Raw genomic sequence first — 9,915 nt, forward strand, 5'->3', positions numbered from 1 at the left:
AAACTGCTTTCAAGTAAATCACTCGATTCAGGAGAACTGACCCTTTCTTCTCCTGCACTCTCCCCCACCTCCCCCTGGTGGATTTGACAGGTGGGAAATAAGAAAAAAGGCAGGGGCATTGCTGACACTGCCGGCTCTTTCAGCAAGACACAGGGTTCTGGATCTCCGAGAAGTCCTTGCAAGCACAGTGGCCAAGTTCATTGTCATTGTTCAATTTCCCTTTCCAGCCAGGTCCCTCTGGGTGTGAAAGAGGGAGCTATTCATGCTACATGTCATCCAAGAATGTTCCAGGCAAGTCCGGTGATCATTTCAGTGCTGTCCACAAAAGAACTTTCCACAATGAAAAAATGTCGTAGAGGTCTGCTGTCCGATATGGTAACCACTAGCTTCGTGGGCTACTGAGCATCAGAGATGTGGCCAGTGCGAACGAAGAGATGAATTTGCAGCTTCTTTTAACCTTTGCTAATCTAAATTTCAGTTTAAATAGTTGCATGTGTCTAGTGAATAGTGTGTTGGATAGCAGAGCTCCAGCTGTATTATTCCTAGGCCAAGACACCGGATGACAGCAGAAAAGGTCCTCAAGGCGCAAGACTTGCTGAGAGAGACCCTCAATAAAAATTTCTTGAATAAATGAAAACTCAGTAATCAAGTCATTTGTGATTTGTGGAGCTATCCGGAGCGTATGAAGGAAACACAGAATACAGAAAAAAAAAAAATCCAGAATGTCCATGGGAGTGCATTCACACTCAGTCAATAAGAATTTGTTAGACAAATAAAAACTCAATAATCAAAAGTCCCTGAGCTCCGTCTCCACGGTGGCAAAAATTCAGACCACTTTTTGGAGTCTTCCGGGAACTTCAAGAAACACAGCTTCTCTGGGGAGAGCCAAGGCATGTGGCCTTGGGATCAGCTGTTGGGAAGATTATTTGCTACTTGCTTCCAGTGTTTTCCCAGTAGTGTCCTGAAAGCCAGCAAGTGTCTTCCTGGTCAGAAAAAGACCTCTTTCATTTGGGGTTTCACCGGCAACTTTTGAAATTTCTCCAGTTGTCTCCTGGTGCTATAGATTTGGAAAGAGACATTTTTATTTCTAATTATAAGTGCCTGGGTGATGTCATTCAGTCCCCAAACACCCAGTGGGGCTGTGCTGAATACAGAGAGACAGTACGCTAACAAGTTATCTGGAGGTGTCAGGAAGAAATGATGAAAAACAGTACAGTTTGGGGAAAGGTTTTCCAGCCTGCTTTCTGGTTTTAGCAACTCCAGTGGAAAAGATAAGATACATATGGCTTTTATAAGGAGGCAGCGGGATCTCCAGGGAACATGAGGTAGGAGAACAGAATCAGGCTGAAAACATCCACTCACCACATATTCACTGCGAAACAGATTACAGTATAGCAAAGGAAGCTCTTTAAGGAAGGGCTCCTACACGGACCGTTGGGGCAAAGATTCAACAGGCTCTGGGACAACTTGACTTCAGCTGGATGGTATTTGAATAATCTGCCAGAGCGAAAACAGATATAGAACACACTGTCACATTTAGCGTTGAAACTCTCGGTTTGACTGAGTAATGCTCGGCCATGCCCGGAGGTCAGGCCTACACTCACTCAGAAACAAGTGGGGAATTGAAGCAATTACGCCGAGATCCACAGACATAGCTACTGGCCGGGGCTGCATCCCTGCTTTCGCCCGGAAACAGTAACGCTATTATGAGCCGTTTGCGACTTGCGGAGTTATCTTGAATTTATTAAGGAAAGGAGATTACAGAAAACTCCAGAATGTCAATGGGAGTGCTTTCAAGTTGAGTCACCCAGAGTGAAGTGGGAAATTGAGGGCCTCCCACCACCGAGAGGAACATCTTGCTTTCAGCCAAAGTGGAAATCTACATTTGGGTTTAAATTTTTCAGTTGGCTCAGTTCTCCACGATCACTGCTTATTATATGCACAGTTGATAAATTTCATGTTGAATTGCCTCTGGGCCAGGACACGAAAAATGGTAAAAGCACATAAAAAGTTTCAAGGTACTATGAATAAAGTAATATTATATACAGTTCTCTCTGAATCGGACCTTGCCTGTGATTTTTGGTGGGCTAGCCAGTGGGAGAAATTGCCCACCCCCTGGCTGGTTCAAAATAGTTTGGAATGGAATATTGTATACCTACCTGAAGGAGTAAACTTAATGCCAGCAGCTTAAATAAGATTATTTTTCCCATTCAGTATGACAGCCAGAGGTAGGTGGCTGCTGGTGTTGGTGTGGTATGGATTTTAAGGCCAAACTTTCTGGTCTTTTTCTAACGGTCACATGGCTTTTCAGGGAGCGGAAAAGAGATCACCTGAGTCTCCACCTCCCCTCACCTTTAAGGAGCTTCTTGGGAAGGTCACGTGATGGCTGACGGCATCTCATGGGCCAGAGGCATGTTAAATGGCTAAGTCCGGCCACAGAAGAGTCTGGGAAATGTAGTTCTTGAAGCTGAGGTTTCTAAAGCCCTCCTCCCACCCCTCGCATTGAAGTCTGTAAAAAGGGAGAACGCATGTGGGGTAGGCTTGACCGCTTCAAAGAATCTTAAAACAAAATGAACAAATTAAAAAAAAATTGTTTTATCCAGTTTTACAAAAATAATCCCAACTCCACAGTCTTTATAAAAGATTTTCATTCATAATTACCACGTAGCAAAATGACGACCGTGCATATTGTTAACTATGTACACCAAGAAAGGAAGTGAGTGAGTTCAGGGGTGTGTGTGTGTGTGTGTGTGTGTGTGTGTGTGTGTGTGTGTGCCTGTTCTCCGTGAGAGCAGGCAGCTTTCTTCCTGCACGATCGTCCACCCTGTTCTCCTGGGAGGTAAATGAATTAGGTGTGACTTTGTCCATCAGCAGCCCAGTCTTCCTCCATTAGAATCCGAGGCTGAGTGGGGAGACTCCTGAGAACTATAAAGAGCTTCAGGAGGAGTTTCTTAAACCTGAAACCACTGTCGAGGGCAAGTTCAACTTCATTAGTGATTTGAAGAGAGATTTATTGAGCTAAAGGGAAGCCCTCCCTGAACAGAGCGTGTCTATCTTGATTTAAGTAACTAAAGCCGTCACCCCATTGAGCGGCGGTTAGGTTCAGGTCTGAAACAATTTCTTGGTGAGTCAGCCGTTATTAGTGGTGGGAAAAAGAAAGCGGGTGATGGGCAGGGCTGAGAGGTGAGGCTGGGGGTGGGCAGAGGGGCCAGACATGCCAGGTCCGATGTGCCCATTAACAGTTGAATTTCAGCCTGTGGCTTGGGGGTTGCAAACTCCTTCCGGGACAGGTAGTACAGGGCTGCCTGAGGCTGGCTGAGGAAGTGGGAAGGGGACAAAGCTGTCCCCACCTCAACGGTCACTACTGGGCCCTGACCAGTTGCTTCCATGGGAGGCGGCGGACCCAGCTCTGCCAGCCAGTCAGATCTTTCAGGAAAAAGCCCAATATCTCAATATTGATATGAACCCGAATTTGATTCTGCCGGGTCACATTTCATGAGGTTGGGGCAAGCAAGGGTGGGCAAAATGTGGCCGCAGTGGGCGACTTGGCTTTATGGGCATTATGGCCCCAGCAGGGTTGTCTGAGCAGAGAGGAGACCTCTTCCTCTTCCTCTCTTTCCATTAGCCATGCTGAGAATGTTCTAGAATGCAGAGGAGGGTTTGTGCAAAGGCAGGGGCAGGGGCAGGCAAGTGAAGGCAGGAGACCTAGCTAGATGCTCTAGTCACAGCCGGGATGTGACTTGGCGAGTGTTGGAATTAAGGGAATGGCGGTGAGGACAGAGGGGTAGGCTAAATTCTGGAACAACTTCTCGGGCAGCCTCAGAGCATTTAGTAACTGAGTGGGTAAGGGACAGGCCCCAGAAAGGAAAGAGGGTATTTGTGGAACAGAGTGATTTTGCTAAAGGCAGAAGTTGCCATCTGGCATTTTGGCAGCAGAATGTGTCCCACAGGTATGTTTTGTGGGCCACACGGGCTTAAAATTTCTTTTATATTAATTTCCAGCTCATAGAAAATAAGAGCATTTACATACGAATCTAGATTTTTGATTCTTCTTGAAAAAAAAAATGAGATTATTCAACGTAGATTCCAATGACACAACAACCACTGGCACTGGGCTGGGGTTGGGGCTGGTGGGGGCAGCTGCATGGACTCCCCCATATTTATTTTACCTGCCTGGCACCTCTAAGTGTTTGAGTCTGTGACCCCTGAGGGAGGGAGCTGTGCAGTTTGTACGAACACACGAGGTCACTCAGGGAGAGCGAGAGGTGATGCATTCCAGGCCACGAGCACATTTCAGGACAGCCTAGCAAACATCGAACATCGAACATCGCGAAGGGTATTTAGAAAACATAGACAGGGGGGACGAGGGTGCAGAGGGAAGGAGAAGGGGGATAAGGAACCGAAGAGGCATCTTGGCTACACAATGTCACTTAAGACCCTATAGTAGAGGGGCGCCTGAGCGGCTCAGCCTTCAGCTCAGGTCATGATCTCAGGGTCCTGAGATTGAGCCCCATGTTGGGCTCTCTGCTCAGTGAGGAGCCTGCTTTCTTTCCTCTCCCTCTGCCTGCTGCTTCCCCTTGCTCTCTCTCTCTCTCTCTCTCTCTCTCAAATAATTAAATAAAATCTTAAAAAAAAAAAAAAGAGCCTGTAGTAGAAGGCTTGAAACAGGCTGTTGCTGAAAGGTGTGCTGCCAACTTGGAGAGGTCATTTGTCAACACCTAGTCATGTTGAAAGAGAAAGGGACACCCTCAATGGCCTGGGGGTCTAATTCCCTGTCCCAGGGACACAAAATTCCCACACAAGCACACAGAAAAATGGTAGAAGCTCCCGGTTGCGTCGCTGTTCGTTGTAGTGAAGAACCAGGAACAACTTCAGGGACTGTCAGTAAACTTGCAGGGAAATAAACCACGGTCCGTGCTGACCTGAGGAATAGTTAAAAAGATAAGATGCGTTAGAAAAACAATCCACAGTGTGTACTCACTCTCTCTGGGTCTGTGCATAGAAGTTAAATCTGAAGCCTCCGGCCACACTGACGTTACCAGATGTCCTTGTTGAAGGAAAAAGCTTCCAAGATCGGAGATAAGTACTTAAAGGGAATCTCCCTTTATCTTGAAGTTGTTAATTATTTTCACCAGAAACATGCATTTCTGTATCACTCACACAACTAAAAATTAGTTGAGAGCACAAGACAATGCTTACGGCATTTTGCAAGCACTGTCTTTGCAGAGTAGTAGAAGTGGGAAAAATGGCAACATCTTGAGCAGTAACTGGGGGGTACAGGGGCAGAAAGTGCCATAGAGGGCTGCAGAAAGGCTCGGGTCGGGGAAAGAAGCAAGTGGACGTTTTGTTGGTTTGCGTTTAACTGGGATGACCAAAAATCTTGATAAAAGGACATTTTTGGCTTCTCCTTCTGGGGCCTGGCCACTACAGGAGAGCATGGTGTTTACTTCTGAGCAAAGATCACACCTGGAATTTGAGTCTTGACTTTTCTGATGTAGAAAAGTCTAGAAGGATTTTGATGGGAAATTTAAATGGTTTCATTGTGTAGGATCACAATACCCATATAAAGGCAAAATATTCATAAGGGGATAAAGTTGCTTGAAATAGGATACAAAAGAATGTCCATTCGATTAAATGTTATAGTCATCAGTGGGGGCAGACTATTAGGTAGTCATTAAAAATCGTGTTTTCTGGGCATCTGGGTGGGTGGCTCAGTCCGGTAAGTGTCTGCCTTTGGCTCAGGTCATGATCTTGCCATCCTGGGATCGAGCCCCCCCGTCAGGCTCCCTGCTCAGCAGGGGGAATCTGCTTCTGCCTCTCCCTCTGTGATCTCTTTCGCTGTCACTCTCTTTCAAAAAATAGATAATATCTTTTTAAAAAAATCACATTTTCTCTGTTTCTAATTTTTAAAACATTGGGCAATGCTGGTCATGCAAAGTTTGATTTAAAAAATGCATGCTGGGGCGCCTGGGTGGCTCAGTGGGTTAAAGCCTCTGCCTTCGGCTCAGGTCATGATCCCAGGGTCCGGGGATCGAGCCCCGCATCGGGCTCTCTGCTCAGCGGGGAGTCTGCTTCCTCCTCTCTCTCTGCCTACCTCTCTGCCTGCTTGTGATCTCTGTCTGTCAAATAAATAAATAAATCTTTAAAAAAATAAAAATAAAAATAAAAAACGCATGCTACAGAACTTTCTGTGCAGTCAGTCGCCCTTAGAAAACTAAGGATATAGGCATAAGGAAAAAAGGAGGAAACCATTCAGTTGTCAACAGTGCTCTTCTCCGGGTGAAGGAGAAGTGGGTGATTTTACTTTTTGTGCATTTCTATGGATGGGACCATTTTCTTCCCCAAAACACGATTGCTTGCCTAATTCCCCAAAGGAACTGCTTTTAAAACTGTGGTTTGAAAATCATTGAAAGGGAAGAGAGCCAAGGCAGGATTCCTGTTTGGCAAGGGATCAGGCAAGCAGGCCCTAAGCAGGCTTTTGGAGACATTTTTTTTTTCCCCTTTTACCCAAATGTCAAATGTCAGGCTTCCACATAGTGTGAGAGGACCTACAACGATCAACTTCCCCAACGCGGGACGACAAATGTCAACTCCTCCCCGCTCCCAACCAAAGGCCTGTTGTGTGTTCTTAACCCTCAAAGAGAAAACACAGAGCTCAGTGGGCTGGGATGCGAGCTGGCAACCGAAGGCTGACCCTGAGCCAGTTCTGTGAAGAGAGGAGAAGGCCGGTCCTCTCCCTCACGCTGGGCCCCCTCATGTCCCCCAACATGGCGGGAAGCAGCAGGGCCGCATGATGAATCCTGCAAACACCGCACATCTGACACACCCCTATGCAATCCCTGCTCTCTCTGAACAGCTCTGTGGCTTCCGGAAAATTCTATAACTTCTTTGTACTTCAGCTTTCTCCCGTGTGGGAAGGGGATGCAGATTCCTCACCTCAGTGGGTTCCTCTGTAGATGCACTGGAACTCGGGGCGACCGCGTAGCCATTCCTGAGTCGGTGGTTTTATTCTCAGGGTTATCTGATTTTATGTTCTTCTCACGCTACCTTAGGGCCCTAATTCAGGGGATGGAGTCAAAAAAGGCCAGTTTGGGGAGAAAGACCCTCTTGTTGACCCTCTGGTGTTTCTGTGACAGTCCCAGACTGGCCTCCATTTGGAGGCAATGAGCTCATTGGTGAAGCGCCATTGCCTTCAGATGTGTCCCCGCCACCTTTCAGACGCGTGCCTGGAGCTCACATAGATGAGATCATCCTGTCATGTTTCCTTCAAGTAGGTCCTGCAAACAGCCATTTCTCACCTCCTCTCCGGCAACCACGCTGACTGAAGCTGACATCTTCTTTCCGGAAGCCGTGGCAATGGCCTGCTCCACGGTTCTCTGCATTCATTCTTACCATTTCCAGTGAACTTTGGGAACAACCAAAATAAGAAGAACCAATCTGGAGAGAGGACTGGTACTCGTGGAGCTAGCGGTTTTGGAGGCTGGAACCCTGGGGTCTGAAGCCTGCCCGGGTCAGTTAGTTACTGACTTACGTACCAGCCAAGGTAGCAGAGCTGCTTTCACACCCACGGCTGCCTGGAGACCCCATGAAGGACCCCACAGAGGACCACCAGCTTGCAGTCGCCCATCGCTGCTCTGAGACGGGAGCCCCCGTGGCTGTCTCTGCCTTATGAGGTAAGTGCCTCTGAGTCAAATCGAGGGTTGCGATTCCACCTACTCCTCTCCCCCACGCTTCCCCAGCACAAGGAGGGAGACATTTGTCACCCAACACGCCATCTGATGCTGGAGTTGCTGCTTCAGGAGACATGTGCCTACCTGAAAATCTTTCTCTGCCACTTTCTAGAGCCAATTTTTGGATGCACCAGTGGTCCAATGAGATTTCTTCTGACGTATATCCACAAAGGGTGAGTTTTTTTTACTATTATTTGACAAAAACATCCAAATATTCATATCTTCTATTGATGTGCTGGCAGAGTTGTGGGTTTTGTATCTTTTTTTTTTTTTTTTTTTTTTGGAAAGAGTGAAAAGTGGTGCTTCAAAATGGTAACAGGATCACCACAAGATTTCATCATCTCAAGGAACTCATTTTATTACCACTGAAACTTATGGAAGGAATCCCATTTTGGTTTCATCTTTGGGGGCTCCTTTCTTAGTTAACTCAAAGGGTGAGTTTGGAATGTTCAACTCGGTATTCTGTGATTCTCTGAAGACATTTTTACCAAAAAAGGCAAAATGCTATATAGAGAGCTGTACACTGGGGTGATGTCTGAAGAGTGTGGTCTGCAGTAATTCTCCAAACAGGACAGCGAAGGAGAAGTGGCTTATCCAGCACGTGCCCATCGAGGGGATGAGAGTACCAGGAGCCATAAAGATTGCAATTGTCCAGTTTATGAAAAAACTTAAAAGACTGTATATGATATAATTACAATCATCATCTTATGTACTAAATTAGGTATGCAAAGCATAAGACAAAGTAGTTGGCTTTGACTTGAACAGTCAGACAATCTGTATCCAATATTGATCATCTGCTGTAAGCCAGGCACTTTCAAAACAATGACAAAATCAGGGCGCCTGGGTGGCTCAGTGGGTTTAAAGCCTCTGCCTTCAGCTCAGGTTGTGATCTCAGGGTCCTGAGATCGAGCCCCACATCGGGCTCTCTGCTCGCCAGGGAGTCTGCTTCCCCATCTCAATCTCGCTGCCTGCCTCTCTGCTTACTTGTGATCTCTGTCTGTCAAATAAATAAATAAAAATATTTTTTAAAATGACATAATCAGTATAAAAAAATATTTGAAGCTACCATGATTGAGCCGAGGAGATGGGATTATGACAGACTCTTTCGCTATTATTCTCTCCTAACATTTTTTTAAAATGCTGTGATTTCATAATTTCAAAAAAGGAAAGGAATATTTGAAACAGCAAAATGACAAAGTTGCAAATGCTAATTTTGTGAGCTTAATCCTAAGCACTGCTCTGAGCAGGCTGTGAATAGTATCTGTTTTACCTCTGTAATGATGTATTATCAGTAACATCACTCCCACTTTACAGTAAAGAAATTGAGACACGATGTTTCATATCCGGTCCAATGTCTTGAAGCTAATTGGAAGGAGAACTGAGTGCCAGAATGTTCTTAATTACTACTTCAAATATATCACACGAGGGTACGTAACGCAATTATGTGTGGGATTTCCCAAAGTATATTCTTGATACTTGGCTTTTGGGGAGAGTGCCTCCTCACCTATACCGGAGTGTTCTCTGCTTTTCTTGTTTATCTCTTTCCCAGACCCAGACTCACAGATGATACTCAATCAGCAGATGCATAAACCAATTCATCTCTGATAAGAGAGGCCAGGAATTGGGCTGTCCACTTCATTTCTCAGAAGCGTCTGTCAACCTCGTGGGATTTTTATGGAGTTTTTTTCTGTACGTCTGACATTCCAAACTGAAACAGATGATGCCAGCCCAGTTCCTAAGAGAAGCAAACACTTAAACTGAGAAGACAGTGATAAAAACAGGAAATAACTTCACCCTGGGAATATTCCAGAAACCAAGTTTGAATAATTCCTTCATGTTCAGTTGAATACAGGTTGACTCCCAGGTTGACTCACTCATGTAAATACTCCTGACTATGTTATGACTGTTAAACACACACACACACACACACACACACACACACACCCTTATCTTTCCAAAATGCTAACTATGCAGCATGAATCAGTCACTCTGGACGTTAGAGCACTGGGTTCTTCATCATCAACCTTGACTCCTCTCTTGTCATCCTCGCATCCAGTCCAGCAGCAAACCCTGCCCCTGCCACCCACCTTCTAAATTTGAGACTTACTCTAGAGGCCAGCACATGTCCACTTGGGTAAATGTTCCATGTACACTTGAAAAAGAATACATATTCTGTAGTTATCAG

At 45.8% G+C, this 9,915-nt stretch overlaps 1 long non-coding RNA gene across 1 annotated transcript; it reads left to right on the plus strand.

Annotated features, from left to right (window-relative positions):
- The first annotated feature begins 7,318 nt into the window (after nt 1–7,318).
- On the plus strand, nt 7,319–9,598 carry LOC132022808 (uncharacterized). The gene is made up of 4 exons (XR_009405739.1): nt 7,319–7,673; nt 7,843–7,903; nt 9,045–9,157; nt 9,280–9,598. It is a non-coding gene; the product is annotated as an uncharacterized LOC132022808 (long non-coding RNA).
- Nucleotides 9,599–9,915: the final 317 nt, after the last annotated feature.

Source organism: Mustela nigripes, chromosome 7 (assembly GCF_022355385.1).
Source record: "Mustela nigripes isolate SB6536 chromosome 7, MUSNIG.SB6536, whole genome shotgun sequence".
Lineage (NCBI taxonomy): Eukaryota > Metazoa > Chordata > Mammalia > Carnivora > Mustelidae > Mustela > Mustela nigripes.